Consider the following 9,992-nt stretch of genomic DNA (forward strand, 5'->3'; position numbering starts at 1 on the left):
GTGAGGTGGGACTACACCCTTAATGGTAACCTGGTTGTTTGCAGGGCATCACAGACAATCATTCAAAGCTATGTGAAATTTAGAGTAGCCAATTCACCTACTACCATGTTTTTCGGGAGATGGGAGGAAACTGGAATACCCTGATAAACACACAGATACCTGAGGTCAGGATGGAAACTGAGACTGCAGAAATGTGAGGTTACAAGGCTACATACATTGTATGCCACCATCTAATCCTGGGTTTCAGTCACGTAACTTTTCTTAGCAGTTTTACCAGAAGTGAAATAGCTGGTGGTCTAAATGGCTGCCGTAGTGCAAACAACTAGCGATAACTTATCAGAGTATGCTCGTAGTCTAGAAGCCACTGCTCGCTTTAGATATATTCAGAAGATTGCTATGTGCAATGGAATCGACCCCTACAGTCTGGGAAAGAAGGATTTGTCATACGATCTCAAAAACTACCCTTCAGTCGAGTTCCCTGACATCTTGAACTATCTGGTGTTGCAGACGTCCTTCTACACCACAAAACAGATGAAAGCGTGGAAGAGTATGGAGGCTTACAACTTTTTTGTATGTGGCTGGGTAAAGGACCTCGCTATCAAGTCGCTGCCGAATGAATCCTGTATTGTTTTTGCCCATGTAAGTACGTTTTAAAAAAAAAAGTTTTTCGTTCGCGTCTTTACAACGAAGTGCTGCAAGTTGACATGTAAACAAACAACAGTTAACTTGATTCTCACTTGTGTTGGCTCCTATCTCTGAGGTAAATCATTCACAAAGATAATCAGAAACCCCTTTAAAGACCTGGATCTTAGTTAAACAAGACGGAGAAGTGATCACGGCACATTGTAACTGTATGGCTGGGTAAGAATTTTGTCGTGACCTTCATGCATATGGACTTTGTGAGGAGTGAGGAGTAAACAAAGAAACATCTGGGGACTTTAGTGCTTTGTGACTAAAAAATGTACTAAAATAACGACACAGAGCATGAAAAGTACTTGGAAAACACTAACAACATAGCTGAGAGGGAGATACAAACCTTTCACGAAGTGATCACTGCAAACTCGAGCATGCTTCAACTCGGCTCCCTTCAAGTTCAGTAAGAGGTTCAAAAGCCACCTTTCTCGACATCTTTTTGTGAAATCCTGTGTTTGCTCACCCTTTTTTATTAGTTCATGGAGAACGCTGAAGAAACATTTATCAGTTTCCTGGTTTGATCGAGTTGAACAACCTAAAACAACGCAAGCATAAGGCATTTTTCATGGAGCAATGCACCTTCTCTGTACAAACGCTTTGTCAACTGAGCTTTGGTAGACCACCAGCTAAAGTTTTGAATAACTAACGAGGTGGATGTGACATCATGTGAAACCCAGCAATAGAGATCTTGCATGTGACGTCACAGCCGATCCAGATTGTAACAGACGCCATCTTGTCGGTCAAACGCCATATTTCCGCCTTCTACTTCTACTTCTGGTTCTACTTCTGCTTCTACTTCTACCTTTTCTTCTGGAAAACCCTACTATATACAATTCCACTACAACGGCTGCGGCTACAAGCTCTCCCTACCTGTGCACGGTTTTTTATGTGTTTTGTGTGTATTTTTGCGTGTTGTTCGTCTGTACCGGACTTCAATATCCACTACAACCGTATGGACTTACTGGACATTGGTTTCCAGCAGAAAATGATGGTTTGTAGCGATTTCCATCGCATGCACAACATTCCGGACGAGATAGCGAGACCAGCGGGGTCTCCGTGGATTGTTATCGGGTCTGGCAGGCGAAGGAGGCGGCGTCGGGAGCGGAAGCAAAAGCGAGGCTGCAGGCAGAGCCGGCCTGTTGACTAAGCTCAGAAAACAGCCACTCAAATCTCCACTGCCAAGCCTCTACTTCTCCAACGCCAGAGCCATGGTAAACAAGACGGACGATTTGGAATTACAGCTGGAATTACCTTATTCTATTCTATAATCGGCTGGTCAGTGCTATACTAGATACTACTGATATATCTAGTATCAGTACTAGTAATACTTAAGTGACTTACCCGTCCAATGAGGATTGTTATTTTCTTGTTTACAAAATGCCACATCTGAGGGTGGCTGACAAATCCTGAATTTCTGTAAAGATAACTGTCCAGAGATTTATAAGCACGCAGTGCTTCACCACTGAACAGCGAGGGAAAGTTAATGAAGTAATTATACACATCTGGATATTCCACCTCTGGCAGTTCAATATCCACTGACACGGTCGTGAAAACTATATCCGGTAATCAATAAGGGCCACTAATCTGTAGGTCGTTTATTTTAGACATATATCGAATTATCTGTTCATTAGAAAAATGAGCCGTGTAGTCCGTCGGTTGAAATTGATCCATTTTGTATATGAGTGCAGCAGTATTCAGCTGTGTTTTTTACCGACAAGATGGTGGCTGTTTACATTCTGGTCACGTGACTGCAAGATCTCTATACCACTTATCTGTCAGGGTTGTGGAGTAAACTGGAGCCAATCCCAATTGACTTCGGTTGACAGGTGGGATACACTCTGGGCAGGTCGTCAATCACACAGAGGCGAACAACCGTTCACACCCACATTCACGGCTATGGGCATTTTAGAGTAGCCAGTTGACCTAATCTGCATGTCTTTGGACTGTGGGAGGAAACTCACGTAGGTATGAGGAGAACATGCAAACTCGACACAGAAAGACCCCAGTCAGCTTCTTGATGTGAGACGACAGTGCTAACCACCACCACATCACCATGTCACCAGTCACCATGTGATTTTATATATATAAATATAAAAATCAGGGTTCTAACTAGGCCTTTTCAGCATATTGGGCCAATATGCAATGTTTCCTTACCGCTACGCCCACAATATTGCCGACATGCCTGTAAAAGTTGGCGCCACATGAATAAAAAGATTTGTTAATCTTGAAAATGTGGTCTTTTGTTTAATTTTCTCTTGTTATCCCCACGCGGCAGTGACGGCCCGCTGCCATGCGAATGTTCTACATTCGGACATGCTCCAGTCCCCGTCCACATAAGCACCCAGTGCATAGCTGCCCGAGTAGTTCTGTGTGGAGATTGTCACCGATCATGCTAGTCTGGTTTACCTCCTTCCTTATGCTGTGTTTGTGGTAAAGTGCCATCTGTGTTAAGAGGCACTTACGCACCATGCACGTAATACATGGTGGTCCCTGGGTTAGAGCTGGATGGTCATGCATTGTAATTGAATGGCTGAAGCTGAAAATAAAGCTGACACTTGGTGAACATCAACTGGTTGTTTTATTCTTATTTCATAGATATGTCACCAATATAGTTGAATATTAATTCTAATTAGTCATCAGTCAAAAACAATTACAACAACTTTTGGCAAAAAAAATCCCACAAAAAAGAGTGACTTCCAGAGAGGCCTGCAAGTGCCAGGAAATGCACCAGAATGCATCTCTGAGCATGTAGAACCTGTGAGTGTTCATGGCTGTAAGGCGAGTGGGTATATATATATATATATATATATATATATATATATATATATATATATATATATATATATATATATGACACTCACCATCCACTTCAATAGGAACACCTGTACACCTGCTCATTCATAGAGTTACTTAATCAGACAATCAAGTGGCAGCAGCACAATCTGTAAAACCGTGCAGATACAGGTCAAGCGCTTCAGGTAATGAAAGAAGAACAGGTTTTGGCAAGCTGTGCCCATGATAGCCTGAGATTCTTGACTGACAGGAGTAGAAACCCAATGTGGTCTTCTGCAGTTGTAACCGATCCACATCAAGGTTTGATGTTTTGTGCATGCTGAGATGCTTTTCTGCTCACCATGGCTGTCAAGAGTGATTATATGAGTTACTATATCCTTCCTGGAAGCATGAAGCAATCTCTATAGCACTGTTGGGTGTGAAAATCACAGGCGGTCAGCAGTTTCTGAAATACTCAAACCAGCCCATCTGGTGTCAACGACCATGCCACAGTTAAATGGCACAACAGCTTCTGCCACATTATTGGCTGATTAGATAACTGCAGAATGTGCAAGTGTACAGTAAAACTCATCTCATCTCATTATCTCTAGCCGCTTTATCCTGTTCTACAGGGTCGCAGGCAAGCTGGAGCCTATCCCAGCTGACTACAGGCAAGAGGCGGGGTACACCCTGGACAAGTCGCCAGGTCATCACAGGGCTGATACATAGATAACCATTCACACTCACATTCACACCTACGGTCAATTTAGAGTCACCAGTTAACCTAACCTGCATGTCTTTGGACGGTGGGGGAAACCAGAGCACCCGGAGGAAACCCATGCGGACACGGGGAGAACATGCAAACTCCACACAGAAAGGCCCTCGCCAGCTACGGGGCTCGAACCCGGACCTTCTTGCTGTGAGGCGACAGCGCTAACCACTACACCACCGTGAGAGAGAGAAAGAGAGAGAGAGAACACTTAAGCTAGAAATTCTAAAAAGAAAATGTGTATGTCTCATCTCATTATCTCTAGCCGCTTTATCCTGTTCTACAGGGTCGCAGGCAAGCTGGAGCCTATCCCAGCTGACTATGGGCGAAAGGCGGGGTACACCCTGGACAAGTCGCCAGGTCATCACAGGGCTGACACATAGACACAGACAACCATTCACACTCACATTCACACCTACGGTCAATTTAGAGTCACCAGTTAACCTAACCTGCATGTCTTTGGACTGTGGGGGAAACCGGAGCACCCGGAGGAAACCCACGCGGACACGGGGAGAACATGCAAACTCCACACAGAAAGGCCCTCGCCGGCCTCGGGACTCGAACCCAGGACCTTCTTGCTGTGAGGCGACAGCGCTAACCACTACACCACCGTGAGAGAGAGAAAGAGAGAGAGAGAACACTTAAGCTAGGAATTCTAAAAAGAAAATGTGTATGTATTTAACTTAATTTATATGTATTTATTGACTGCCCCAACAACTGCCACTGTAAGTAAATTTTAAGATTTCTCAGATCAAGGAAACATGACACAATTATTGTCTGTGATAATCACTTATATGTTATAGATGTGGTAGATATTAGGTTGAAAAATACAGGAGCATTCTTAATTCTTTTAATTGTGGACAAAAACAGGCAAGGACCAAATAATATACAAAACGTCAAAGAATATGTAAACCTCTCAAGCATTTACATGTTAAAAAAAAAGTGAACATCATGATTGACAACTGCAAGTGGCTTCACCTTATCTCTTGGCACTATGGCTTTAAGAGGTAAAACACGAGCTCATTGTTATTCTGGTTTTGTTTACAAGCCAAATGCAGAGGTGGATATTGCTTATTTCCAGTATTAGTGGTTCTGGTGTGTGTGCATGCATGCATGCACAAGTGTAGGTGTGTATATGTGTGCATGTGTCTGTGTGTGTGTTTAAATCTTTATCAATTCTGGGAAGTAGTGGGCAGTGGTTTAATTTGAGTAACAAAAAATGTTTCAAAGTGAATTTGGTATGAGTGTCAGTACAAAAAATGAAGGAAATGGTATTAGTTTATTATTTCGTGTGTACAAATGTATGATGTGGTCACTGATATAAAGTGGTTTGTTTTCTCTGGTACAGTATGAGGGGCTATACAACATGTCTGTCTTCGGTTAAATGTGTGTAATGCTGCAGGGAAGGCTATTACTGTTTGCATGTGAATCATATGTGCTCAAACAAACCCATGACTCATGCCATTTCTGTCACCACTCAGATTAGTCTTAATCCACAACTTCACCTTATTATTATAAGCATTACAGTAGATGCAGGATTGTGTTACGAGAATCGCCTTTGTATTATCTGCCAGTATGTACAGAGAAACAGAAATGGCCTTTAAAATCCTTAAGAAAACACACTGTTGCTTGTACAAGTATAATTACATTTAATTGTCACAGGAATGCCTTCTGTCGCATGCTGTACGTTCTGTCTGGAAGAAGGCCGATAGAGCGCAGAATTCTTCAAAGACATCCATCCTTACTGCTGCAGAGCCTCTTCATCCTCAGAGGAAGAGCCTGCAAGCACATTGCCATGGAAACATGCCGTCCCTGCCTCCCCCTAAGAGCTTGACCCTGTTGGAATGGATACGAGGAAGCACCATCATCCCTCAACATGTTACAGGAGGTGGATCCTGCTAAACGGACTGGTAATTATGAGTTTGAAAATGAAGGGAAAGGTGTCAGTAATTACAACACAAGCTCAAATAGGAGCTCCTCTTTAAAAATCCTGCTTAGTACTAATACAAGGTTGAAGCGTCATCTGGGAAACCAAGCCCTAGAGTAAATACAGAGAAGCACCCCAGAAGGGTGTTGGCGTCTTATTTGCCATCCCTGGGGCGTGCTGTCCGTGGGACAGAGGGAGCTAGACTCGCGCCATGACCTGGCAGACTTGTGCACAAACAATGCTTGTTGCCATGGGTGTGTAGCAGTACTTAATGACTGACGCACATCCACCCCACCCCCACAGCTGTAGGCCGGATCTGCAGCTCCCGCAGGCCTATGGTAACATTCATTCAAGGTGAGCTGCTGTTGACAGAACACACCGCTGCCATGGCAGCCTGCAGGAGCAGCAACATGCGTGTACACATGAGATGGTGATGTCAGCTTTGCGGTAATCACCTATAGTACATATTGTTGTTCAAAATTTCATACTCAAACAAGAACAGAACAATGATTTATGACTCACATTGCAATATACAGTAGATTTAATAGTGAGTGCAAAGCCAAAGATTGTTGAAAATGCCCAAACATTTACAGATCGCTACCATGTACACAAACATCCTTTTTAATCATATACTGTATGTATATTTACATATTTGTGGATTTTATTTGTAGAAATGGCTCACTGCATGAGCTGAAAAGATTAATATGCATAAATATTATAACATATTTCAACATGCTTACATTGTCTTATAAAGAATATCATATTAAGAAATAAAGAATAATAGTAATTTTTTTTCATTTCTAACATCAAATGCACAAAACATTACAATAAAACCACAAATGAAATGATGCGGCTTATTTTAAAATATATATATATTACATAAATATATAATATATATCCCTTTCTATGCTGCTTTGAAAAAATATTCACATATTTGATGACCTTATTTATATATGGAAATGCATCGATGTACCATATAATATACTTATAGGTCACATGAGTTAATATGTAATTTGTTATGATGGTTCACAGAAACTGGAATGTCGAAGATGGGGAAAAACGGCACCTGGTGTTTTTTCCTATATTCAGCGCTCCAGTTTCGGTTAACCTGTGCCTCAGGTTCCTGTTCATGGCTAACAGGAGTTGAACCTGACGTTCTCCTGTTGTTCTGAGATGCTTTTCTTTTCACCATGGTTGTAAAGAGTGGTTATTTGAATGACCATTGAGTTCTCGTCAGCTCAAACCAGTCTAGCCATTCTCCTCTGATGTCTCTTATCGACAAAGTGTTTCTGCCATTAGAACTGCTGCTTGATGCTTTTTATTTTGTGCAAACTCTATAGACCCTTTGAGATCAGCGACGTCTGAAACACTCACCAGACAATCTGGGACCAAAAACCATACCACAGTCAAAGTCACTGAAACCACATTTTCCCTATTCTGATGTTTGATGTGAACATACAACCAAAGCATTTAGCCTTTACCTGTATGATTTTATGTACTGCACAGCTTCCACATGATTGGCTGATTGGATAATTACTAGAATGACCAGGTGTACAAGTGTGTCTAAAAAGTGGACAGTGTATATTGATGTAATTTTGATGTGGCTCAAGCTAAATATCTGCTTGATAAAAGATATATATCCCTAGGTGTTTAACTAAACTAAATAAATTATATATATATAAATCAAGCTTCTGCCATGGCCATCTCAGTCCCCTGACCTGAACCCCATTGAGAGAGTACAAGAGAGGGTCTAGGACCGTGGATGATGTGGAGAGACCGTGTAAAGAGGAGTGGTCTCAGATGCTCTGCTCTGTATCTCCAACCTTATAAAATGTTATAGGAGACTCAGTGCTGTTTTACTGGCAAAGGGAGGTTGTACAAAGCATTAATTGCAGGGGTGCCAATATTTGTGGCACTTGTCTTTTAATTGAAAATAATTATTATTTCTATCATTACTTGTTTTTCTCTGAATAAATTTATTTCAATTAAATCTTGGATTTTTCTCTTTGTTTTTCAGTGTGAGTTGGAGCGACTTCACCAAAAAGTGGATTTTTTTCTAACCCTTTTTACTAATCTTTACAAGGGGTGCCAATAATTGTGGAGAGCACTTTAAAATGTTTTTATCACACATTATTGATCAGAAATTTGACCTGCTAAGCTACTAATACAAAGGACAAGGCACGATATTGAAAAAAAAGTAACAGAGCCAGCTGTGCTTCATACCCATATGATATAATGAATGATTGTTGATTTATAGTTTCTTTCCAAATTGTCAACTTTATTAAAACCAGTAATAAACACGTAGCTGAAGATGAATTTCTCTTTTCATTATGTCAGTCACACCCTGTGTATCCAGAGACAAAAAAAGCTCTGATGTTGATTGACAACAATGAAAGTGTGTAATTACTAATCTAAATTGAGTTATGATTGAGTAAATCATCTTTCATTTGAGAAATAGAGAGGTGCTTATTTGCCTAAAAGTGAATTAAAAGTATTTACTAGATATTTACTTCACCTAATTCATCTTTACAGACAGACAGACAGACAGACAGACAGACAGATGAAAGCTGCTTTGTATAATGACTGGATCATTCTGTTTACTAGAGGTTTTGGGGAAAGTCCTGGGATTTCTCTGATAAAGGTGATATGTAACATGTTTTCCTTTAAATCATACAAAACATAGGTACAGTATACATTAATTAAATTAGTTTTCTAAGCTGCAAAAATCCAAGCTTCCTTGAAGAAGACAAAAATTTGTGAACTAGTGTGCTTAGGTGTATTATATGGCCACACTTTAAGAAAACGTGTATTTGTATGTTTGGTTGTGCATAATGCAACTGTATGCTAACATGCACTTGTGTATTGCATCAGCACACGTGGGTGTGCATTAGCTTAGTCTCTGCTGATCGATTACCTGAGGGCCGGGAGTGAAGAGACAGGAGGAAACACGATTCTCCTTTCGCCCACCCTTTCCTGTCCTACCCTCTCACACATGGCCCACAGACCTGCAAAGCCTCCTGAATCTGCTGTGAAAACAATTCATCATGAGCTGGATAGCTAGGACTGAAATAGCTTATTAAAACAGAACACAGATAGATCGAGGCAGAAATGGCATTAAGCTATGAAGTGACACGTCATAAAAATGAGTAACACAGCAGTCTGGAGCCAACAGACTGACTGCCACAACAATCATTTCTTGTTCTTCGAACCTTTTATTGCTTCATAGCGTGAACTACACAATCACAACAACCGCCTGTCTCAGGTCTGGCTGGAAATGATTCATTTTCAGTGCTTCTGTACTGACACAGAAGATGAAGATAAGCCTGAGTACTTTGCCTCAGGCAGTGAAGGCCTATAAGCCAAAAATAAAGAAGGGCTTTTCTGTGTTCCAGTAACGAACATTGTAAATAATAACATTTATTCACTTGATAGGGGTTTTTCTCCAAAGCAACTTGCAAACAATGCCCAACTGTAGAGACAAAAAGAAAACGTGACATCCATGGTGCCTGAAATCACAAACTTTCAGTTGATGGCACAGAATCATTTGTGCTATTTCATGGATCTTTTGAACTAAATGAACTCTCTTTTTTATGATATCATGCAGTATCTGAGCATTTTTATGGGACAGTATTTTATATATGTTATATTTTTTTCGTTCATTCGTTCGTTTCAGTCAGGCACCACCCGAGCTGATGATCACATCATCAGCTTTTCTTTGGCTAATCAGACACAAGATACACCACCACTCTTGCCGGCGCACTTGGGGGTTAGGTGCCTTGCTCAAGGACACTTCAGCCAGTCCTGCTGGTCCAGGGAATCGAACCAGCAACA

At 41.2% G+C, this 9,992-nt stretch overlaps 1 long non-coding RNA gene across 1 annotated transcript; it reads left to right on the forward strand.

The window, feature by feature from the left end:
* Nucleotides 1-5,901: 5,901 nt before the first annotated feature.
* On the forward strand, nt 5,902-8,471 carry LOC132898871 (uncharacterized). Its single transcript, XR_009656594.1, has 2 exons — nt 5,902-6,144; nt 8,179-8,471. It is a non-coding gene; the product is annotated as an uncharacterized LOC132898871 (long non-coding RNA).
* Nucleotides 8,472-9,992: the final 1,521 nt, after the last annotated feature.

Source organism: Neoarius graeffei, chromosome 15 (genome assembly GCF_027579695.1).
Source record: "Neoarius graeffei isolate fNeoGra1 chromosome 15, fNeoGra1.pri, whole genome shotgun sequence".
Classification (NCBI taxonomy): Eukaryota; Metazoa; Chordata; class Actinopteri; order Siluriformes; family Ariidae; genus Neoarius; species Neoarius graeffei.